The 26,087-nt window shown below is 39.3% G+C and overlaps 1 long non-coding RNA gene across 1 annotated transcript in view; it reads left to right on the top strand.

Annotated features, from left to right (window-relative positions):
* Positions 1 to 7,792: 7,792 nt before the first annotated feature.
* Positions 7,793 to 26,087, top strand: part of LOC108348854 (uncharacterized) — a 127,996-nt gene continuing 109,701 nt past the window's right edge. The window contains exons 1-2 of the long non-coding RNA XR_015642564.1: positions 7,793 to 7,958; positions 11,800 to 11,924. This is a non-coding gene — a long non-coding RNA (uncharacterized LOC108348854). The remainder of the gene's footprint in view (positions 7,959 to 11,799; positions 11,925 to 26,087) is intronic.

The following is a 26,087-nucleotide window of genomic DNA, read 5'->3' as shown; positions in this document are numbered from 1 at the left end:
AGTAGAACAAAGCCATTCTTGTTTTCCCTTGTCTTCCACAAAGAGCACACAGAGAAAGCCACCACCCCCTCTCTGTGCATTGCAGTACGGGTGAAGTTTGGCTAAGCAATGATACGTTGATATTTACACACAAGTGGGTTCCTTTCACTTGTGGACGTAAGTGGGCATTGGCCTCTGTTTGGTTTTGGGATAGTACGGGGTCTTAAAACGATGTTCCTTAGGAAGCAATTTTAATTAGCAGGAAAAACATCTGCTTACATCTGGATCTACTAATAATCACCATATAACAAACACAGCTTCACAACCTTGCCTTTTATTTCCCCCGGGGCTTAGGCTTTACTTGTGGTTAGTCATGTGCAAAACAGAATAAAACTTCCACTGTCAATTCACGTTGGTTCCCATCTGCCGTGAATAGTAACCTCTGACCTCTTCTGTACTGGGGATTTTTTGTTCTGTTCGTGTTGCTGTTTTGCAAAGAATCTGCAGTCACTTTATTCCGCGTGTCTCACCCAGTCCTTAAAAAGAGACAGCACTTGAAAACACGAACCCAGATGATCTCAGGATGCAAGAATCCTTCAGATGTTTGCTGAGAGCTATTGAAGGAGGCTTCAGCTTGACAAAAGCAGGAAATGTTAATTTTCAGCTCGTTTATAAATAGAGGGATGATCTGTAAAGGGAAAACTGTTGTCACAGCAAATGTACACTTGAGTGATTCAAACCTAATTAGTGGTTATATGATTCACTTTGAATATATTTACTGTAACAACTGGTAAACTGCTTTTCAAACTCAGCCGTTGAATAAGCTCCATTTGTTTTGAAAGCAACGAAACAACTCTGAGAATTTACCCTCCTGTTTTCCCCAACCAAACCAACCTTCCTTACTCCGTTGTCCTTAGTGTATATGACATATGCGACCACATTTTTCTTCCCTGGAAAACTACCTACGTATTTAACAGAAGAAAACACATTAGGATTATCTACTTGTTCTATGCAATCTTCAGACATAAATATTAAGGAGCTTAAACATACACTAACTATAGATTTATATTTTTGTTTTATCTTAAATTTTATAAAACAAAATTTTGTACACTGAGTTTACCTCCCATACCCCATCTTGCTGCCCTTCCTCCTCCCTTCCTGTTAAACATTTTGTTCCCCAGGGCAAAAGAGTCCTTTGTACTTTTGTGTCATAAATACATCCATGATTTTTGTAATTATGTAAAATTTCATTATGAAAAATTATATATTTTAAATTTTTTATTTAATTATAAAATTATGTATGGGGTGTTTAACCATTTAATTATGAAAAAAAATCATATTACCTAGATCCCTGTTAAACAAAATATTGAAAGTAGTAGAGGTAATCCAATTCTTTGCCACGTCTTGTTTTGTCACATATAAGGTATGAATGGGCAAGAAAAGGGAAATTCAAACCAAATGGCGATTTGTGGACTCTGACTGCAGGTGATTTACGATATGTCCGCTTAGAGCAAATCCTCATCTTAAGCTGATGCGAGCATTTGGTTATGCCACAAACTTTACTTTGATGAGAGAAGAGGCTCATTCTGGACAGAAATATTCAAAATCCAGGTAATGTATGCTATAAGCCAGTTGTAATGGAAAAACTTCTTCCTCAGTACTCTATATGTTAAAAATAATCTGATTATCCAAATCCGCCCCCCCCCATTCTGCTCAATTCTATTTGTTCTGGCTCTCTGGACTTCTCTTCTGTCTCTTCTCATACCTGGTTCTACCCTCCTTTTACTTTCCCCCTTCCCCTCTCTCACCCAGATCCCTTTCTCTCTATGCCTCCCATGATTATTTTGTTCCCCTTTCTAAATGGATTTAAAGCATCCACACTTTGGCCTTTCTTCTTGTTAGGATTCATGTGATTTCTGAGTTGTACCGTGAGTATTCTGAGCTTTGGGGCTGATATCCATTTATCAGCGAGTCCATACCGTGCATGTCATTTGGATCTGGGTTACCTCACGCAGGATGGTTTCTCGTTCCATCCATTTGTCCACAGAGTTAGTGAGAGCATTTTTAATAGCTAGGTAGTATTCCATTGTGTAAGTGTACCACATTTTCTGTAACTATTCTTTCGTTGGGGGACATCTGGGTTCTTTCCAGCTTCTGGCTATTATAAATAAGGCTGCTATGAACATAGGGGAGCATGTGTCTTTGTTATGTGTTGGAGCATCTTTTGGTATATGCCCAGGAATGGTATAGCTGGGTTTTCAGCAGGTATTGCTATTCCCAATTTTCTGAGGAACCACCAGATTGATTTCCAAAATGGTTGTGTCAGTTTACAATCCAACAAGCAATTGAAAACTGTTCCTTTTTCTCTACATCCTTGCCAGTATCTGCTGTCACCCAAATTTTTGATCTTAGCTATTCTGGTAGAATCTCAGGGTTCTTTTGATTTGCATTTCCCTGATGACTAAGGGAGTTGTCCCAGATGGCAGGGAAGCAAGAGGCTCCCAGACCCAATGGGGATGACATTAGCTGAAAAAACTAACAGCAGAGAGATAGAACCCGAGAGACCACCTCCAGTAGATAGACATGGCTCCCAGTGTAGGGATGGGGCCACCTACCCATCTCAATTTTTAATTCAGAATTATCCCTGTCTAAAGGAAATGCAGAGGCAAAATGGATCAGAAACCAAAGGAAAGGCCGTCCAGAGACTGCCCCACCATTTTGATCCATCCCATCTGTAGACTCCAAACCGTGACACTATTGCTGATGCCAAGACGTGCTTATAGACAGGAGCCTGTATGGCTGTCCTCTGAGAGGCTTTTCCAGCGCCCTACTAAAACAGATGCAGATACTCAAAGCCAAACATTGGACTGAGCATGGGGACCCCAATGGAGGAGTTAGAGGAAGGGCTCAAGGAACTGAAGGGGTTTGCAACTCCATGGGAAGAGCCATAATATTAATTTACCAGAGCTCCCAGAGAGTAAACCACCAACCAGAGTATACATGAACTGGTCCATGGCTCCAGCTACATATGTAGCAGAGGACTGCCTCATCGGGCATCAGTGGGAAGGGAGGTGCTTGGTGTTGTGGAGGCTCAATGCCCCAGAGAAGGGGGATGCTAGAGAGGTAAAAAGGGAGTAAGGGAGTGAGGGAGTGGGTGGGTGGGTGGGGGAGTACCCTCTAACAGGCAAAGGGGATGGGGATCTGTGGAGGGGAGATGGAGAAGGGGGATAACATTTGAAATGTAAACAAATAAAATGATTAATAAATTAAAAAAATAACCTGATTATAAAATGAGCAAACTTATGGAAAGATATTTTAGGGAAATAATGAGAGGAAGAAAAACCCATGTAAAGAAAACCCAAGAAAACCACAACTTGGAATGTTGAGAAGTACTTTGTTCCCTAAATGTTCCCTTTCTGTATGTGTAAAAAGCGACATCGTGTACATACAATTTCATAAGCTGCTTTGAGAACATTTTACCCCAGTGCCTGCTGGTGTTTCTGCATTTTCCTGGATTCTTTGAAAACCTATGTCCCCTTTCCGAGATGAACACTGACACACAGGGATCAGTTTGTCAGTGACAGAACAATACACATTCTTCGAGAAACATAAGATGCTTCATCAAAACAATAATTTTATCCACAGACTGGCCAAAGTTCAGATGTTAGAAATGAACTACTGTAAAAGACTAATGGATTAAAAAAGCTATGTTAAAAATTGTCCTAGATGGGAACTTCTAAAGGGTTCCTTAGATGATGGTGAAGATGGAGTCTCCAAAAGATGTCTGCTCTCTGTCATAAGTGACTATGACGTCAGAGCTAGCTGTGTTGTAAGCTTCTACATTCTTTCCTTTATAGAGAGCAGCACTGTCGAACCCAGGCAGGTCAGCGCACTGGGAATCCCTAGGGAAATTGGCTCTGGGGAGTGAGGGGGAGGTGTAAGGATTCTGGCAATGAAGGCAAACTGCAGATATCACCGTGTGCGTGCGTGCGTGCGTGCATGCGTGTGTGTGTGTGTGTGTGTGTGTGTGTGTGTGTGTGTGTGTTGCGCATGAGCTCTGGGCAAGAAATAAAGCAACTCCCTGTCCCTGGCTGTAACCAACCAGTCCAGCACTGCCAAGGTCCTTCGTGCCACTTTGTACTGCATTTGAACTTCTGAAAAAAAAATTAAAAGAAAAAAAAGTAGAAGAAGAAGAAGAAGAAGGAAGGAGAGGGAGAGGGAGAGGGAGAGGGAGAGGGAGAGGGAGAGGGAGAGGGAGAAGAAGAAGAAGAAGAAGAAGAAGAAGAAGAAGAAGAAGAAGAAGAAGAAGAAGAAGAAGAAGAAGAAGAAGAAGAAGAAGAGGACCACACTGACAGAACGATTACATAGCAGGCGGATAATGTGCTATGAGGCCAGATCCTTAAATACTGTGGTTGGAATCTTAAATTTCTTTTGTAAGTCTGAATGATTTTTATTACCACTAATAACCCTTGTGGCTCTGAAAGCTAAAATAATTTGGGTAATCAAAATTTACGTGTTAGAAGGGGGAGGATGATTATCTGCAGAGGAGAGGAAGGAAATTCCTCTTTTCCCAATCCTTTCTGCTAATTCTCTGTGGGCAAATGGCTGCTGCACAGAACATGGGGCTGGCCACCATGTGGAGGAGGTGTGGAATCCATCCTTTGGAAGATGGCTTTGTTGGTGGCAATGACTAAGTTATCAGAAGCTGTGCTCAGTGAGGGACCACATGGAGATGTTGTGGAGAAGGGGAAGATGGGGCTTGCTAAGATACTTGCCCTCTTCTTTGAGACTTCATTTCTCTGGCTGCGGAGGTTTGGTTTCCTCATGACATCATCCTGCCTAAGTTTCTGTTCATGATGGAGATCATATTTGCTTCCCTGGACTGTGTCTTGACATTCTTGGGCATCTCTCTTCCCCATGCTCACACAGATGGCCGGCTTAAGGATTTTAAATGAATCGCAGAGAATAGTAATAAAAGTTTGTTGGGTTCAATGTGGAATCACTCAAAGACAAGGCGTTTTGTCTTTGTGTCAAAAATGAACAAATTCCGTTTTTGGATTTCTGTCAAGATAGTTAAAACAATACTATTCATAGCAAAGCCAGTAGAGTGTGCAAATTTTCTCCATAATTTGGGGTGAAAGGAAAGACATGATTTTAGAAAATAATCAGATTAAATACAACCTGGAACTTCTAGGTCTAAGGGAGATGAGAAATCTACTCTTTCAAGTGCAAGCTGTCTTTTAAAAGAGATCTCTGTCCTAGTGTTCTTCGACAATTTAGAAAACTGATTACTAAAGTAGTGGTTCTCAGTCTGTGGGTCATGACCCCTTTAAGGTCAAATGACTCTTTCACAGGGTCACCTAAGACCACCCAAAACCATAGCTTTTATTTTACAATTCATAACAGTAGCAAAATTGCGGTTAGAAAGTAGCAACGTTTTGGTGTGTGTGTGGGGTCGTCATAACAGGAAAAACTGCATTAAAGGGTCTCAACATTAGGAAGGTTGAGAACCAGTGCCCTGGATGATTCTGAGCATTTAGAATTCTAATGTATTTATTATAAAACATTTAAGAAGAAAGACATAAGTAATAAACAACCATCTTAACCATATTTTAATTTTATCCTTAATGAAATAAACGTTTATTATGGTTACTTATCAAGTGACTAGTGAACAAAACTTGATTGAATATACTTTGTTGCTTTCAAAAATCATGTTTGAAAAGTCTATCTGTGGAGATAAGTACATTCAGATACATGAAGTGCATACCTGATGCTGCTCATGAAGTCCAGCTACTGTTACATATCTAATAACTTACTTTGTTTAAATTCATTTTGACTTATTTCTGTTCCTGACATCTGTAAGCTAGCATAGATTTGTTGCCTTGTTACATTAACTTAAAGTTAAGGTGCTTCCTTAGCCTCGTTTATAGCATGTCAGTATATTAAAAAATCCAAAAAAATACAATGAAACTCATTGTGTAGATGATTTTAAAACAGATTTGAAAATTATATTTCTGTTTCTAAAAATATAGATGTGAATCTTTAAAAATGGATGACAAGCCTACCTAAATTTGGCAGAAAGTTGATAGGTCTCTTTTGTTCCCAGAAATCTATTTTCCAAATCATTTCTATATAGCTCAAAAATTCTTTGAGTATATATTTATTTTTTCCTACTCAAAAATGTCTCCTTTACCCCTAGAGAACAAATTTGTGTTACAATTTTTGAAAACTCTTTTTGAAAGTGTCAAAATGTCAGTAACATCACTGACGTTCATAAGGAAGGTTAAAAAGAATCGAAATGCCTGTTTTTTATTTTTATTAAAACAATCAAAATGATCCTTGGGCTTTTTTCTTAGTCAAGTTTGAAGTTCTTTTATCACCAAGACCACGAACCCACAAGTAAGAATTCCAGTCTCTGGCAATGAAAACACAAATGGTGGTCATATTGCATTTTATTCTATAACACGGAGTGATTCTTCAAGATTGTATAAACCCACACTTTAGCATGGGGTATGCAGAACACAGCCAGCCAGTAGACGTTTCTGGGAGCCTGGATCACCCCTTTTTACACAATTGCCTCTTTTACTCTATGATGTATGAATCCTGTGGTCAATGGGAGCCAGTCTCACAATAGGAGCTTAATTGATTTTTAAATAAATAAAATTGTATCTGAATACAAATCTGACTCTAAGACATAACTATAAAACATGTATTTAGGCCTAAAACCTCACTGAAACATGTCCTTCAGGATGTACCCTGTGATGTTTGACCCTTACTGTCACCAGGCCATGAACACTCACAGTCCTTGGGAAAGTTTGATGAAGGTGGGATATGGACACTTGAGGTCCAGCCATTGCTCTGTAATCCTGGAAGTAAATGAAGTGGTTACCATTGCCACGCCGATTGGCTGAAACCTATTCATTCATTCCAGTTTTCTCCATTTTTGTGACTGCATTGATTGTGGAACTGTTGGTAAGAGTTTTCTTGGGGAGAAGTTACCTTTGAAATTTGTGATATTTCCTAGTGACATGTATCGTAGCCAGGTGTCCATTAGTGGTCTATAAATTTGGTTGGGTACTTGGGCCAGGCACAGATGCTCAGAGGCAAAGCTTGTGAAGTGATAAGGATAAGGAAGTCCTTCAGCTTTGGGGACGCTTTTATAGCTGATGGTTTATTTCAGGACTCACAATCTCATACCTTTACTGGAGAAAACAGTGAGCTCATTCTTTTGTTTTATATAAGGGATTCTGGTGGCGTTAAGTGAGAGTCATTCTGCTGGGTAGCTTGAGAAGTGTTTTTTAGATATTCCTTATTTTCTGTCAGTATTACACAGTCATACAGTCTGGAGTCAAAGTTTGATGGGATTTGCTAATTGCTATCTTAGTATCACTACTGCTGTCATATGCTTTGCTGTTCATCTTAAACAAAAAGAGGGTGCAGCTGGCCTGCCTGGCTCAAATGAATATATCGTAAAGAGGCACATGTGTATATCTTTATTTGGTTATCAGACAATTAATGGACCCTCAAGAGATTATAATTTGCTCAGGAATCTCCTTCTGGGAGAGGAAATGGCTGAAGCTCTGGAGGCAACCAGGGGAGGAACTTTATCCCCTGTACTTTTTAATCGTACAATTCAAGTCAAATCTCTTTCTTATGGAAGTGTCAAGTTTTGATTTTATTATAACGATCAGCAAATGAACCAAGGCCCTTCCCACATACTTGTGGAGGACTGAGAACATAGATAAGACTCTGAATTTCGAGGCACCCTCACAGGCTAGGAGGACAGGACATCCTGTCATTATTCCACCATCAAGAGGACCGAGAACATCTTTGTTAGAGGCTGAGTGGGAACTGTGAGAATTCAGAGGATGGCAGAAGAAAGTCATGGGTATTATGGAAAATCATGTTCTTTTGTGACATGTTAAGAGGGAGTGTCCGAGCACTGTAAAAGGCTGTTCTCGTGCAGAAGTACTACAAAGGTAAGGAGAACTAATTATTCTAAGAGTTGGGGATGGGCCCGGAATGTCTAGATTTCAATCTCAGGTCTTATCAGAGAATTGCTTCATCCATAGCATGGGTTAGGCTAGGTTATACTGCACAGAGGAGGTGACATTTAATGATGTAAACCACCAAAAGTGATGGCTTCAGAGGCCAATGGTAACTCAAGCAATTTCACCAGATGTGGAGAGCAGGAATCACCACAGATTTTACTTGTGGTTTGAAAATGCTTGACCCATGGGAATTGTAAGTATTAGGAGATGTGACTTCTTTTGGAACAGGTATGGCCTTGTTGGAGGAAGTGTGTCACTGTATAGGTGGGTTTTGAGGTCTCCTAATGCTCAAGCTCTGTGAGGTGGGAAAAGGGAGTCTCTTTTTGTTGCCTTTGGATCAAGATGTAGAAATCTCAGCCCCTTCTCCAGCACCACGTCTGCCTGAACACTGCCATGCTTCCTTCCATGATGATAAAGGACTGAACCCCTGAAACTGTAAGCCAGCCCCAATTAAATGTTTGCTCTTATAAAAGTTTCCTTGCCCATGGTGCCTCTTCATAGCAATAAGACCCTAACACAGACACTGCTACTGTGAGGTCATTGTTTTAGCTTCCATGTGGCAGAGAGATGTGTAACAGCATTTGTCTTCTTGCGCTTGATGTATTTCACACAACATAATATCCCCTAGTTCTAGCCATATTGCTACAAATCACAGAATTTAAGTATTTTCATGGGTGATTAAAAATCTACATGTGTGTTTTTCTTACTCATGTAAACATTCTTGGATATCTAGGTAGATTCTATGTGTTGCCTTGTGACTCATATTTTGCAATGAATTTTCAAATACAAATTGTTCTTTGGTATAATGCCTCCATTTCTTTTGTATACACGAGCAATGCTAGGATTGTTCATATGGCAGTTCTATGTCTCCTTCCTTTCTTAGCTTACAGTCTCATTTGTTGCTTCTACCCCCATTATCTAACCAGCATTCAAAAGAATAATTTATTTGGTAATAGCTGTTTTAACTGGGGTGACATGATATCTCACTGTGGTTCTGCCTGGCAGTTTCTCAATGATTATTGGCATTGGACAATTATTTCTTATAGATCTTCTACATATCTTCTTAATAGAATCATCCTTAATATTTTTAAGGTTGAGTTGTTTGAGTTCACTACATATTCTAATCTCTTACCATACAGATGATTTGCAAATATTTCCCCCTATGTTTCTGGTTGTCTGTTCATCAATTGGCCCCTTTGCTGTTCATAAACATTTTAGTTTCCTGTAATCCCAGTAGTCAGTTTTGTTTCTGTGCCTGTACTTTGGGGATAATTTTCAAAAGTGAAATCTTTTCTCAGAACAATATCTGAAAAACATTTCCCCTAGGTTTTCTTCTAGTCATATTTATGTAAGTTCCTGTACATTTTAGAATGTACTTTTGCATTCTGTGTGTGAGAACAGTTTGCTTCTACTCTTCTCTACGTGAATATCTAGATTTCCCAACGCCATTACTAAAGCAAACTCTCAGCTCTCCTGCTGTGCATTCTTGCCGCCTTTGTTCAAAGTCAGCTTGTCATAGATGCATAGGTTAATTTCTGGATTCTCTATTCTATTCTACTCTGTAACTCTCTTTATGTTAGTACCATGGTACTCTACATAGGTATGGGGCTCTGTAGTGTATGTTGAAGTCAGTCACTGTAATGTTTCGACTTTTTCCCCCCTCTTAGGATTACTTTGTTTATTCAGTGTTCCATAAAATCTCTGTGAAGAATGTTTCTTGAATCTTAGTAGTAATTGCCTGCATATAGAGAGCACATTAGCTAGCATGGGGATTTTAATAATATCAGTTCTTGCGAACTGTGCATAAGCAGTGTTTTAAGTTTTGTGCCCTTTTCAGTATTTCCCATCACTGTTAACTTTCAGCGTGGTCATTTATGTTCATTTCTATGAACCAAATTTAACGTTTATTAAGAAACACCTTTAGGGTATAGAGAGAAGACTCAGTGCTTAAGAGGGCTTACTGCTCTTGCAGACATTCTGAGTTCGGATCCCAGCACCTGTATTTGGTGGATCATAAACATTTGTAACTCCAGCTCCAGAGGACATGGGTGATGACTCCTAAGAGTCACACAGTTTTGCACCTTCACAATGGTCCGACAGAGGACTTTAGTGGCTGGTCTCTAAGCTTATTTGTTTAACAAGTTTCTAAGGACCCCCACCTTTAAAAGATGAGCTCATAGAATGGTTTCTGAGGTAAACTAATGGGATTTCAGATTGATAAGATGAAAATAGGTCAAATAGTCAAAGGAATCCTGATTATATAGTTTATGAAGAAGTAAAGGATATATTTTGACCATCGACTAGGGTTCTAATTTTGTCTGTGGATGTCAGACTTGGAATGGGGTAATGTTAAACACAAAGGTCATGTATGATGAGTCCTTAAGCAAGATTTATTGATATTTTAACATATTATTAGAAATATCTCTATAAAAAAGGAATAGTGTTTCTAAATAGTATCTTCATGGCAAATTTTGTTAGTTCTGAGATTTTTTTTAAACTCTAAACTGGTGAAATATTACAACCAGACCCAGAATACAAATTATTCCCCTTGCCCATGTCTCCCTAATTTTCTTTATCTTTCCGTCCTGTCTTCAATCACCTTAATCTCAAGGTTGACATTGACTAAAGATCCATTTTGTGAAGTATCTTAAATGGACAGGAACTCAAAGGGATGGGAACTCTACTTATCCAGGGATCAAAATATCTTGGCTTGCCTGATGTAATGGGGATGTGAGGAGGTGTGAGATTTGGGACTGGGTCTTCATCATATGGAAATATAATGTAAGCCTCTGGAAAAGAGGTTTTTATTACATGGGATATCAAAACACATTAACAATGAACACACAGTAAGTTGTTATTACTAATCCTAAAATGAACACCATGTACAAGAGGCTTTGCTCTTTTCCTAAGGCGTCTGAAACATGTCGTCTCAACAAACCATTAACACTTGAGGCAGAACCTCACATCACTTTAATTTAGGTATGTGAGTCTTGGAAAACTAAGGACACACTGCCTACTTGTCAGGTATATAAACACAGCCTTGTGTTTCAGTAATGACATAGGTTCTCCCTTGGGCTGCTGTCAGAGTCTCAAGGTACACCTGGATCTAGAGGGTAACTATCTTCATATTGACTTTGAGTTTAAGAGCAAAGTCTATCAGGCTTGAAAACAAAACAGAAACAGAACAAGAAATCTGTAAACCAATACTAATGTCTGTCCTGAGAATATGATAAAACACAGAAGGAAATTCCGGGAAGGAGTACAGTGGTGCAATAGACTCAAAGGAAAATAGTATAAGATTATTATATCGACAGGGTTAGCTGGAATTTCAGATTCTGAAAGACTTAGGGTACCAGTTATGAGACTCCTCTTAGGTTCATATAGTTATGTTGTGCAAACATAAGATGCATAATTTGCTACCGTCTCTTTTCTTCCCTGCCTTTTAAAGGAGGCATAAAATTTCTAACGTTTTATTGAGAGTAACAAAAGAGATTGGATTGTTCTGCACAGCACTGAGTCTATTGTTTGTGCTTTGGCTAGTTTATGTTTTCTCTAAAAGTCATTTAGAAGAAGCTTTAAAGTGATGTTTCTCTCAGCATTGAAGACAGGACTGATTATAATACTGGAAGTGGGGAGGGCTCAGGGAGTCAAGATTTCAGGACAATTCCTAAGAGATAGGAATGCGTTTGCAGAGAGGGTGACATCATGCTGTTACTCAAGGGATCTTATGTGAGTCTGATGTGATGTAGACATTGTTCTTGTTCTCAAGGTTGCTATGACCCAAAGGGAAATTTTGAAAGAAAAGAGTTGGCTGTCACTGGAAGACACACAGAGCTGCATTTTCCTGATGTGTTTCTTCTTCTTTGAGCTCTTCTGGAGTAAGGAACATTCAGTGTGAGTAATAATTATCTCCAAAGCTCCTACCTGTGAGAGCATATTAACATGAATATGCTTTGGAGGGGAGGAGGGCAGTAAGCATGGTTCTGAATCTGACTGCTAGGGCAACAGGGAAATACCAGGTAATTGTAAACAGGAAGTCAAAGCTGCTCCATGAATCAGGGAGGGTTAATATGATTTTTAATGCCCAGTATCTATACCCACTTTCCCTGTATAGAAACATTGGCACCAACCAAGGATAGGCCATTGTCAGTATTTCTTTTGAAATAACCCATTTTTCCCACCTCTGAGGATATCATTTAATTGCCTATTAATAGCCCCTTTCAGGAAGGCAAACTCTTACAGTCTGCTCAATTCTATGTATTTTTCAGGAAGGTTGTTTAGCTGGTATCATTTTCATAGACAAACTAGACCTGTAAATGCAACTGAAGAGTAACACAGTATACCATATTATTTTCTTCTCATCTTAATTTTTTTACATGTTATTTAGTTAGTGGGTGTGTGTTTCTGTGTATGCATGTGCACACATGTGGAGGTCAAGAACAACCTCCAAGGTTTGGTTCTCTTCTTCTGCCGTGTAGGTCTGGTCCTGGGGATGGAACTTGGCCATTAGGCTTGGTGGCAAGCAAGACACTGACAATCCTTTTCTTTTATCATTTGAAGTGAGGTATGAATTAATTTTGAAAAATCAGGTTGGCTAGATGTTGTGGTTTGAATGAGACTAGCCCCTATAGGTTCATATACATGAATGCATTGTTCACTGGTAGTGGAATTGTTTAGGAAGGATTAGGAGTTGTGGCTTTGTTGGAAGATGTATATCACTGGGGGCAGGGGGTGGGGCTTTGAAGTTTCAAAAGCCTATGCCAGGCCCAATGTTGTTCTCTCTCTGGCAGCTACCAATGGGTCAGAATGTAAAGTTTTCAGCTACTGCTACTGTAACATTCCTGTGTGCTCCCTGCCTTGATGATTCTGGACTAACCCTCTGAACCTGCAAGCAAATCCCTAATTAAATGCTTTCTTTATAAGGATTGACTTGTTCATGGTATCTCTTTAGCAGTAGAACTGAAGCTAAGACCCCAGATGAAGGGTAAAGTTTTACAAAGTATATTTGGAAGAGTTAAGAGACTAGATGGCAGAAAAAAAGACTGGAAAAAGTACTTATTGTTGTTATTATATTATGATGATGATTTAACTGTCTTGTATTTCATATAAAATTCTCTATTTCAGAATTCTCTTTTCTATGTAATTATATTTTGTTTTTAACATATATATGTAAACATATTAGTGTAAATATATTTATCATCTAAACGCTCTCTGCATGGGGGCATGTAAATTTTGGTTTGAATTAAGATTTCTAGAACACTGATATTAGAATAAATTTGTATAATTTAGACTGGTATGAAGGGGTGGCTTGAAAATCTTAGAACGCCTGGCAAGATTTATTGTTCTCTATTCTATTTAACATTGGTTTCTGGAAAAAAAGTGACACAGGAATTTGTCAACAGAGAAATTATTCTTAGTCTTGGAAAGTCTTCTGTTAGGAATTTGACTTGTTTTATGCCTTAGCAGATCAGTTGCAATGAAGATCTTAGATCCACTTTTGCTTCATTTTATGAAATCCTCAAACCCAGAACATCTCTTATGCAGCTGGCTCTCTTCTTTGCATTTTCCTTTTATTATATTATTTATTTATTTATTTATTTATTTATTTATTTATTTATTTATTTATTTATTTATTTTTACACTCCAGATTTTAATACCCTCTTGTCCACCCCTCCGAGAGAGTTCCACATCCCATATGTCCTCCCTGCCTCCCCCACAATCTTCCCCTCCCCTTCTCCACAAGGATGTCCCCACCCCCACCAGACCTCTAAATTTCCTGGGGCCTCCAGTCTCTTGAGGGTTAGGTGTATCTTCTCTGACTGAACCCAGACCTGGGAGTCTAGTCTGATCCCTTTAGTTCTTCACTGTCTTAGAATATTCACTCCTGGTAAATGTCTGTGAAGTAGGTGTAGTGGGGTAGATGCAAAGACCTAGGTAAGATGGAAAGGCAAGTAAAAACAAACAAATCCACCACCACCACCACCAAGAAAACCCATGAGCTTTCAACATTAAAGGCTATCTTAGATAGGGTTTGTATTGCTGTGATGAAACACCATGACCAAAAGGCAACTTGGGGAGAAGGAACCGAAACAGGACAATGAGACTAGAGGTAGGAGCAGATGCAGAGGCCATGGAAGGGGGCTGCTTACTGGCTTGTTCTCATGGCTTGCTCAGACTGCTTTCTCCTAGAATCTAGGACTCCCAGCCTAGGGATGGCACTGCCCACCATGAGCTGGGACCGCTCCCATCAATCGCTAATTAAGAAAATGCCCTACAGCTGGATCTTGTGGATGCATTTTCTCAATGGAGGCTCCTTCCTTTCTTATGACTCTATAGCTGTGTCAAGTTGACATAAAACCAGTCAGTACAAAAGCAATCTAGGCTATGTCACAACCATCACCTGGCTTCATCATGTTGTTTTTCCATGGACCACTCAAAGCAGTAGGAAGTGATGCCAGCCTGCAGGCTGATTACCATTAGTGGGCCATTGTTGTTTCAATATTGTAAAATGTATGATTATTACTCTCTGTTTACTGAACTTTAATTTCCATTCTATATAATGATGCCAGAGCAATAGTAATCACCATGAACATCACAGGAATATTTTTTAATAATTAAAGCGATAACATGCTAAGAAATAGTATAGATAGAAAATGCATAAAGATGTGTTTAATGAATAATTTAATGTACCCGTTTTCATTGTCCTTGCAAAACAAATTAATAAGATGTAGTGAACTTCAATTTATCATTTTAAGTGTTTTATCTTGAAAGACACCATAGCATTATCTTCAAGAAAAAAAAATATAAAAGATTAGGTACCAGTCTACGCACCTGGGGATAGGATACTCTCTCTGTTTTTAAAGTCACAAAATTTATATTCAAATATAGAACTCAAAAGATAGGTTAAATTAAAATTAAACAACATTGGGAGGTTACTATTTTGTGGACAGAATCCATTTTCTGAGACTATTCTAGTTAGTATAATCCCCATTGTTAAGTAAGAATTTTTTTCCTATCATGAATTAGTGTCATTTTATTTATCATATTCATGTTGCCAACTTGATAGAATTGTGAATCATCTAGGACATGGGCTTCTGGGCATACCTGTGGGGAATTATCTTAATTGTATTCCTTGAGGGTAGAAGACCTGCCCCCTGTGGGTGACACCATTTCCTACTGGAATCTTGAAGAGAGGCAGCTGACCACCAGCTGAGTACGCTCATCCTTTTCTGATATTTTTTTTTTTTAATAATTGTAGATGTGTGACGTGGAAACTTAAGGGCTCTTCATAAAGTCAGGCAGATGGTGTTTTGCTGGGGTATGGAATGTTTAGCTAAAGTGGACCGAGGGGAAAGCATGCTCTGCTAAAGCAAGCACATGGAAGGACGCACAATGAAGGACTCTTCCCTAACAACATACATGTATTGGTCCACCTTACATTTTTGTAGTTGAGCTGCATTTGTCAGGGACTCTATAGAGAGAAATGTACCAAGAAACTGCTGGTGTGCTGAGATTTTTTTTTGCCTTTTCCTTGGACTTTGGTTGATTGGCAGAGTGATGTCAGCTGAGACGGATGCTAGAGCTGAGGCAAGATAAATGGAGGACTTGTGATGTTTGGAGAGAATGTAAAAAGGATTCAACAGACAGTGATGGAGGCTGAGCTTGGCTTGCTTATAAAGGTAGCTGTGCATTGCTGTGGGTCTCCTGGGTCTTCGTTGAGAGAAGCGCAGCTGAGAGCTTTTCCTTGCATTCCTATGGTTCCTCCTGCTGACTGAGGAACCAGTCTCTGCTAGGTAAAGCCACTTCTGCTGATTCATGTTTAGTATCCGGACTCTCCTGAACTGATCTGCTAGTGTTTGCAAGTGGGCACAAGCTGCTGTTGCTGACCTGTGAACTGAAAGGCTGATTACCAGACAACACAGATGGGGGTTGCTAGGAAGACCCTTTCTAAATAGGTCCACTTACCCATCCACCCCCATCCTTTCTTTCCCACTACATCTGCTGGGAGGTGGCCTAAAAGGGAGGTTAAAGCATTTAGGAAACATCATTAAAAATAGGATTTGAGGGGGTTGGGGATTTAGCTCAGTGGTAGAGCGCTTGCCTAGGAAGCGCAAGGCCCTGGGTTCGGTCCCCAGCTCTGAAAAAAAGAACCAAAAAAAAAAATAGGATTTGAAAAAAATTAAAGTTACAGATGTGATGTGACCAGATACTTTAAACTCTTGATATCTTGGCTTTTGTGATATAATGGACTGTAATTCAAATTGTGAGCTAATATAAATCCTCTCTCAAGTTGCTTTTGTCAGAGTATGTCATCAGAGCAACAGAAAAGAAATTAAGACAGTACTAAGTCAAACCTACGATGTAAGCAGTCTTAATTGAAATTTTTTGAAATATGATTTAGGGCATATATTTGGTTGTATATAAGAGATTCTCTTATTTAAAATTACTTAAATATTAGAAAAAATGTATTCTTCTTGACTTATAAAGATCTGATCATTGATGCTCTGATTCTGGCGTTTTGTCTGCCTCAGTGGGTCACAGAGAGACCCAGTTTCTATCTTGTGACTGTCATTTCTGCATTGTTAGACTTGTTGACATTGTTCGACACAGCTTTCTCTTATGTCCACAACACTGACAGCAACATGAAGGGACAGTAGGAGCATGAGACATATTCCTTCCTTCCAAAGCCGTGTCTTTAGAGTAATACCTCTCTCTTCTCCTCTGCTGTGATTGGATGAATAGCCACAGAGGCCCATTTTTAAATACCTGGTCCCCAAGGAGGTGGCACTGTAAAGTGATGTGGACCTGTGTGAGGTGGGAATAAGCAGGAAGCCTGTCAGTTATTCTGTTTACACCTTGCAAGAAATTTTAGAAGCCCCAGACTTTGTTTTGTTTCTATGCCTCTTTTTCTGAATCTTCCATTCTTTCTCATAAATCATACATACTCTGATCTTCTCTTGTGACCTAAATGCTTACTCGACCGTAGACTCCTGACTTTATATGCATCCTTCACTAGGCACTGACACAAAGGAAACTATATAATCTTGCATGTGAAACTCCAGATCTGTGAGCCAGAAAAAGCCTGTGTCTCACTTCATAAATAGCCCGTGTCAGGTGTTTCGTTACAGCAACACAAAGCTGAAGTGCGCATGCTCACACAAAGCTGAAGTGCGCGTGCTCACACCCTATTGGCTAAAACTCAGTCTCATGACATTCCTTGCTGCGAGTAAAATTGAACACTGTATTTTTTTTTTCATGGCCATGTTGCCAGAAAAAAGTTGAAGACCTTTTTTTTTCCAGTGTCAGAAAGAAAAAGATACTGGGAAAAGCGGTGTCTATAGGAGATGCATACTGCGTAGGGTCACATCACCTCAGAGCACAGCAGGGGAAAGCACTAGGAGAGTCACAATAACAGTCTTTTCATTCTGCCAAGAGTGGGAATTTATCTTTCCATTCTCTCCCATCATTAGCCTCCAACCATATTTTTTTGGAATGCTGCCTTTCTCCTCTCTTCCTTAGTTTAACATTCTTTCTTTAACGTTCAAAGTTTCCCTTTTTATCATTAGGGAATCTGTCGACCTATCTCTGTTCTGCATGAGGAGAATGACTTCAAATCCATACATTATAGGAGTCCTCCTTACAGTATAGACACTAGACTGAGGTGCAATGGAACTGTGGCACTTGCTCTGTCATGGAGGGAAAAGCCCTACTGTACTCTGAGAATAATGGCCACCCCGAATCCCAGGGCGTGTGAGTACATTAATTTTTACATTAATTATCTCTGAGTTTGATTTCTTATGGTTACTGCTCCTTGATCTTTAAGTGTTAATAAGTGACTCATACTTTTAAAAATCAATACAATGACATGTGATGTATTGTCAGTGGCATCCTTTGGGCAGGCATCTTCCAAACCTGGCCTTAGACCAGCTGAGCATAGCTCATGGGGACTCATCCTTAGAGCTGTCCTCAGTTGGTATTTTCCTAGTAGACACTTCTCAGTAATCCAGGGACTGCCACTGTCTGCTTCTACCTGGTAGGAATAATATACAGACTTTCCACTGAGCTTCATAATTCTCTAAGAGTTGTTTTTTTTATACATGTTGGCTTATTAACCTCAATAATAACTCCTGAAACTTGGCAGGATTGCCACTGTTTTTATATAAAAGGAAACAAAAGCATAGGAGATTTGCCATGCTTGCCTGGAAGTTAAAATCAAAAAAAGAGTCAGAGGTGGATTAAGCAGTCTCAGCTTCTGACTCCTTGCCCAGGCCACTTCCTATTTGCTTCAGTCTTTTAATATCTGTGGATAGTTTAAATCTATAATATATTCTGAACTCTCGGCAGGAAAGGCCTTAAAAAGGACTCGAGAATCATTAAAAACTCATCTCAGTTTTCTGAGAAGCAAACATTATTGTGCTATTTTGCAAAAAGAGGGACGGTGGCTTGGGCTCAATCATCAGGGGAGTGATGCTGGTTTCACATTGTATTTCCTATCTTTGTATTTGCCAGTTTGACATTACTGACTAGAATCGTAGAGGCTCATTGTTATTCTCTGTTGTGGTTCTAAATGTAGAATTTCCTTTGCTGCAAGAAATCATTTTCACTACACCGTGAATGTCTGGTGTATAGTGACAGTTGTTGTTGATCCAGGAAACAGAAATTAAGACTTGGTTTCACATGTAACAATTGTGAGGGGATTGTATGATCTGTGTGATAAATAACGTGAATATTCTAAAGAGATTGGAAAGGCTATATACCAGTACCCCAAACAGAAGGACGCAGAATAGATGTCGTCATCTGAGTTTCCTTATGAGTATTTTCTGAGATGAGGATGTAGTTTATTTGAAGAGTGCTCATACAGAGAGGGGAAAGAGTAGGAAGAATGAAAAATAAGGATTTATAAAGGAGCACTAGTGAATTGGTCCCACTGTGGGCAATTATGTATCTTATCATCAATGTATGGGATACTCTGAAAATGATCTGTTCAAAGATTGGTGTGTGAATACAGTTGACCATTGACTTCTATATTCCTCAGTTGGTTCGCAGACATCATGTTTGGGGTAACTTTATTCTGGTGTCAGAGAGGTCCTGAGGCATAGATGGCAAGCTACCGGAGGGAGCACACACTTGACCTATGGAGCCATACTGTGAAATAAATTGAAGCCTGCACAAGATGACCACCTTTGGCATAGCTGTAAACAAAGGTGAAGTTGAGCATCTGCCTCGCCTGTGGAAAGAGACATCAGATGCAGTAGCTAGGAAATAAAACCGGTATTTAACTACGTCTGTCTTTTTTCTTATGCAGATACAGCATGCTATTGTAAATAATGTAGTTTTTAATAGTTTCTTAATTTTTTAACGTTCTCTTACTTCCATTCTATCTTAGCTACATTTCTGTTGCTACAAATAAATGCCCCACAAAATCAACTCAAGGAAGGGAGGATTTTATTGGCTCACAAATCGAGGGTATAGTCCATCCCACAGGACTTGAGGCAGCTGGTCACTTGGCATCTGCTGTCAGGAAACAGAGTCATAAAAGCTTCGAACTCAGATTGGTTTCTCCTCCTCCTCCTCCCCCTCTTCCTCTTCCTCTTCCTCTTCCTCCTCCTCCTCTTCCTCCTCCTCCACCTCCTCCTCCCCCTCTTCCTCTTCCTCCTCCTCCACCTCCTCCTCCTCCTCTTCCTCCTCCTCCACCTCCTCCCCCTCTTCCTTCTCCTTCTCCTCTTCCTCTTCCTCCTCCTCCACCTCCTCCTCCTCCACCTCCTCCCCCTCTTCCTTCTTCTCCTCCTCTTCCTCTTCCTCCTCCTCTTCCTCTTCCTCCTCCTCCACCTCCTCCCCTCTTCCTCCACCTCCTCCCCCTCCTCTTCCTCTTCTTCTTCCTCCTCCTCCTCCTCTTCCTCCTCCTCCTCCTCCTCCCCTTCCTCATTTTTCTTTCAGTCCAGAAGCCAGACTGATTAAATGGTTCTGTTCACAGTTACAGGACTGTTTCTCACATCAGATAATCTTATCTAGACAATCCTTCACAGGTATGCTCAGAGGTTTGTCTTCTAGGTAATTCTAGATCTTATAAAGTTGACCATAGTAATAACCACCCACTCATTCCTCTAATTTATTATAATTTTCAGTTAATTTCGTAGTACCTATGTAGTTTTAAATGTCACATTTGTTATTTTACTAATTTCACTAATTTAACTTCTTATTGCTAATTGTTTTGTCTATATCAATTTTTTACATCATTCTCTGTCTGCCACTATTAATTGATTGATTGATCCAGGTGGGCAGACTTGACTTCTGATGATATGGTCACTATCTCATTTTGGCTTTTATTTGTAGTTTTGCTAGTGACTTCCACTTTCTCCATGTCTTCCACTATTGTCCAAGTTTTCCTGGAACCTGAGAAGCCTAAGAGGAATCCATACTGTATAGGTGGATTAGTCTGCAATGACAGATATACCCCTTCCCAATTTTTTTTCTGGAGAAGTAAAAATAGGGCAGGGTAACACATCCGCCTTCTTATTTCCTTCTGTAATAAAATGAGGGAAGGTAGTGTGTGCACGAGTATGAGTCTGTCGTTAGAAATAATCCTACAACATAAGCAGAATCTGAAACAATATTTATGAATTAACTATAACAAGATGAATCGAAATAGCCACTTGTTGGGCTAAAAAATGTATTATTAGATTAATGAATATCTGGATCATGACTTCCCCTTATACCATTAGATGAGCCATCAATAAAATAAGTATACCCCCTGTGAAATGGGAGAAGGTTGGACAGTTTTTGTAATCACAAATTCAGTTTATATGAGAAAATCCTTATAGTTTGCCGGCTGTATAATGCTTTCCTTTTCTTCTATTGTAATCTGTGAATAATATTTGAAAAATCTATGGAGTTCTGTAATGTTCTTAAAAACTGTTGGTTAGGTTAATACAATAAATCAGGGATCAAATTCACATAATTGTTGACATCAGGCCCTCCCTAATTTACTACTTGAGGAAGAAGAGTAAGTTAAGTAGTATTTTATACCTTATGGTGTAAATAAATACATTCTAAAGGTTTATCCTCTTGTGCTATAATCCATGTAGAAGACAATTTAAAAGGGAACATAGGTAGGTTTAAAGGCAGTGACAGATATGCACGATACACAAATGCCTCTTTTAGTCTGGATCCAAATAGCTGTAGTTCTATTCTTGCCTCTCAAGATAATATGCAAGGTCTGTTGCCTCTCCTTCTAGACTTTTAAATATATTGGTTAGTGCGTAATTCATAGGAATATCTTAAGAATTTTGATAATAGCCTGAATTAATGCCTAAGTGACCCAAAAGTGAATGGGAATCCCCCCCTCCTAGTTTATATGCCCTTTCAATATTCTTTTAGACTCAAATACTTCTTCTGGAAAACATGGGTTATAATCATAAACAACTTGCAAGCAGTCTACTAGTTGTGATTTTGGTACTTGTTCCTCTTTTCTATAAAAAATGGTATGCAATTCAACAGAAGGCAAAGCCTCCCTGGTTTTCTGCCCCATTATCCTCTCTCACCTCCTTCTATGAAGGTTGCCACTCTCTTATCTCATAGCTGATGGACTCCAAGTTCCTGTTCAGAAGCCACTTGCTTACTACTCAAAAGAGGTGAAACCTGGGAGAATAGAGCCGAAAAATAAAGCACGTTAAAGTCTCGTGAAAAAAAAAAGGAAGAAAAAAGTCTCATGAAATATCCAACTTTTTTCAGAGCATCAGGCAATTTATACTCTGAGGGTAAGAAAGGTTACTTGAGTAAAGTTCTCATGAGTTCAAGCTGTATATAATCACAAGGACAGGCTGCATTCGGGGAAAACAAGAACAAGAACAAGAACAAGAACAAGAACAAGAACAAGAACAAGAACAACAACAACACAAAAACAGTCCCTCCAAAACTCAGCAACAAAAAAATCTAACAATGAAAACAAGACAAGAAGGAGGAGGAGAAAGAGGAGGAGGAGGAGAAAGAGGAGGAGGAGGAGAAAGAGGAGGAGGAGGAGAAAGAGGAGGAGGAGGGGGAGGTGGGGAGGAGGAGGAGGAGGAGGAGGAGGAGAAAGAGGAGGGGAAGAGGAGGAGGAGCAACAACACCACCACCTCAGGATTTCTATACAGGCATATAAACAAATAGCACTAGCCAGTTGCAATGTAATCTAAAGTAAAATCACTTCTTACACATTCCATGAACAGTTGTGTGTTTTTGAAGAAATTTGGGTCATAACTCTTGCCTTGTTTTTTGTTTGTTTGTTAGGGAGCTTTCTCAGAAGTATTTAGAATTCCCTCATGAGGCTCCATTCTCCCAGTGTTCTGATAGAAAGGGAGCAGAGGGACCAAAGAAAGAGTGAAATCCAACAGGGCACACTTCTTTACCTCCGTGTAGAATGTCACGGATAAAGATGGTTCTTTCCTTCCAGCTTTGCTGGCTGTAACACAACCAGCAAACACATCTTACTTGGGTTGGTTCCACACTCTGTGTGCAGCTCTCCTTGGCAGGTACCCCATGCCTCTGCCATCTCTAACATCTTGGGGTTTCAAACACAATCTAGGCTTCACCTTTACATGTGGCATCTCTGGACCTCAATGCTGGGGGACTCCTGAGCCACACACCTGGTCCCAGTGGCTTTCTTTCACCATGGAAACAGATTTCACAACTGCTTGTTTTATTCCTGTATCCACAGATCCATAACCTTGTGGCTGATGCTGCCATGTTCTTCTTGCTGGGTCTGGAACTTGATCTTGAATTACATTTGCATAAGCTTTTTGCTGTGTTTGGACCTAAGAAATCTCTCAGCACTCTTCAGTTTGCAGGATTAGCCTGGTCAAGTCTTGCCCTGAGGTTACCACTCCCTTTATTCGACTTGGCACCAGGCTTTTCTTAAAACTTACCTCTTTTAGCACAAGACTTGTTTGGCTCCAGTGTTACATTTCCTGTGGTTCCTTTCGCCTGCAAACTGTACCTTTTCCCATTCGTTTTGCTCCACTTGTTCTTTATCATTGTAGATCTGTATAATAGTGATCACTAATAATCATGTGACAGTCAATACTAGGCTCTTGAAACCTCCTTTGCCAAATACCTTACTCTAAAACTCTTCAATTTAGCTTCTAGAAGGTTTTTTTTGGGTGGGGGGGATAAGGGACAGAAAGCAGCCACATTCTTTGCTAAAATATGACAAAAATGGTCTCCAATATTATTCCCTTCTGAAACCTCTTGAGCCTGGGCCTCGCACTATGGCCTCTATTCTCCTCCTAGCATGGTCTATTGAGCTGCACTTAAAGTGTTCAACCAGTTTTCTGGTCTGAAGTCTTCCATCTTCTAAACAATAGCATAATCAGGCCTATCACAGCAATACTCCACTTCCTGCTTCCAAATTATTTTCTTTTTCTATAAAACTAGAGTGTAGCTAGTTCTTAGACAATTGTCAGAACACACTTCAAAACAGAGTTGTACGAGGGGATTTCTGGTTGCTTGTGAGAAAACTCCAGGGAAACAAGACAAGAGTCTTGTGACCTCAGTTTTTTCAAAACACGGAATTGTACTTTGAGTATGTTTTCATGCTCCTCTCAGGGGCAGCAGATGGGTGTGAGTTGACTTCAGCTGTTGTTGTTCATATGCCTCTATGGGGAAACACTTTTTGTCATGTGTCGCTTGTTCTTGTGATTGTACTTTTTACTCAGATGCCTCTTCTTGACCTCAGGGTATAAATTGTCTGATGCTCTGGATAAGTTGGTTATTGAATGAGACTTTACTCCACCTCATTTTTAGGCCCTACTCTCCCAGGTTCATGCCGCAAGCTAGAGCAGTAATCAGACAACCCAGTTGGCTTATGTAACCAGTCGGAAGATAGTTATTTGATAAATTTGCTTGGATTAAATATTACTACACCATGGGTTGCTGTTGCCTGTGTGTAGGTAATATAGCAAAGTGTGTGGTTCATGGTGGATAGTTTTCATTCTTAGTCTCTTTCAAATTTCTCCAATTCTTGGGGTCTTCAAAGAAGAGCCAAGAGCATTGGATCCTACTGTTTTCAGAGCTTGCTGAAACATATTCCTAACTTTATTCTCTTTTTAACATTCTATATGCTTCTTCCTCAGTTTCTGTCTTCAAAAAATTTTTAACTTAGTGCTGGAGAGATGGCTCAGAACTTAAGAATTGGCAATGGTCTTCCAGGGGACCAGAGTTCAGTCCCCAACGCCAACAGCAGGTGACCACTCGCAATAACCTATAATTCCAGCTCTGAGGGATCTGATGCCCTCCTCTGAACTCCACAGGGACCTGCATTCATATTTGCATGTACCCACTAACTGCACACTGTATATGTAACAAAAATAAAATAAATTTGTTTTTTTTTTTTTTCCGGAGCTGGGGACCGAACCCAGGGCCTTGCTAGGGCCTTGCTCCTGCTAGGCAAGCGCTCTACCACTGAGCTAAATCCCCAACCCCATAAATTTGTTTTTTAAAAAGAAATTTAGCTTGTTCTCTTCCTAAGTATTTCTCTTTGCCTGCTTGGCTTAATTCCATCTTCTAATCCTTCAAGTCTATTTTGATGGTATCTCCTGGGGAAGCTTTCAATAACATTGAATTATCTTTTTCATGTATCTTATTTAATATATTAATACAAGCCTAAGCCTATACTTTGTACTTAAGGTTTGTACTTGGATAACTTAGATTTCTATAGAGGTTTTCATTATAAGCTTAATAATACAGATATCAGTATTCACTCCTGAGAGAAAGAAAGGTACCGTTTGCAAATGTAATCGATACTTTTTTCTAATTTTTCTATTTCCACACATATTGTATTATAAACTTTTCTCTCTCATCTGAAAGAATTGATATTCTTATCACATATAGGGGGATTTTTGATTTATGAGTTCAGTGTACAACAAGACAAAAATGTAAAACGAAATGGCAGTGTTGTATAAAAGTTGCTGTTATGTGGTGAGGCCTGCTTCTCTGTCAGCTGGGAGTCTTGTATAGATAAGAATACCCACCAGTGATTTAGCCTGCATAAAACACATCAATCCTTTTTATTATGTTTTGTGAGCCTTGACACTTATGATAATTTCCACATCTATACTTAAAACTCTTCCTCTTATGATTGCATTATGAAAGTGGAGTTTTTGCCCTTGTTGCCTTTCTCATTAGCATGTGTTTATCATATATTTTCAGGCTAATTACCATTTTAGAATAATGCATGCAACATTAAATGAATTGTCTCGTTTTAAAAGGTGTCAAGAAAAAGGCAGCAGCTTTCGCCCCTCCCATCTCTAATCCCCATTTCTTCTAAAGACTACAAAAGACATTTTGATTTCTTGACACTCGGGTCAATTGGATAATGGGAAGGATATATGGCCCCCTCCTGCGAGTTCACAGTTGGTCCTCCATGGCTGCAGAAAAGATGAGAACACATTTTATAGCATTCTTATTTTCCATGTCTCTGCTTTTTCTCCATCAGTCAGCGTTAGGGTTTCTAAGTTGGGGAAAGGATTGCATCCAAATTGATATTTTTGTGGAAGGGGAGGAATTCGTTTTCTATCATCTTTTGGCGTGAGAGCTTGCTATAAAAGTACAATTTAGGGAAAATATAACTTTCGAGTTTCTAGTTATTAAGTAACATGATTAGATGTATTTCTCTTTGGTTCTTGTCCAAACAATCAAGATAATCTTTTTCATTTATAAATATATATGAAGCAGGAGATAAGTTTCTATGCTGTCACACAAGGAGAATGTAAACTTCTGGAAAATACTCTTCTGAACAATAAAAAAACTTAAAACATAAACCTGCGAAGTAATTCTCTATACGACTTAGCCATCGTATGTTGTGTTGTGGGTATTTATGACTTATTGGTTTGTAATGGGCAAGAAATAAACTTCAATGTGTTTTCTGTTCTTTGTAGTTTTTTTTGTTTCTGTTTCCTATTGCAATACTTTGATTTCCATTTGAAATCTTTGATTAGTTTATTGAGAAAAATAAATCTGAGTATAAGTTCAGAATGCACTATAGAGTTGAACTATAATTTGGATACTCAATATTTGAGTAGA

Source organism: Rattus norvegicus, chromosome 18 (genome assembly GCF_021556685.1).
Source record: "Rattus norvegicus strain SHRSP/BbbUtx chromosome 18, alternate assembly SHRSP_T2T, whole genome shotgun sequence".
Classification (NCBI taxonomy): Eukaryota; Metazoa; Chordata; class Mammalia; order Rodentia; family Muridae; genus Rattus; species Rattus norvegicus.
This window is presented reverse-complemented; position numbering and strand designations above follow the sequence as displayed.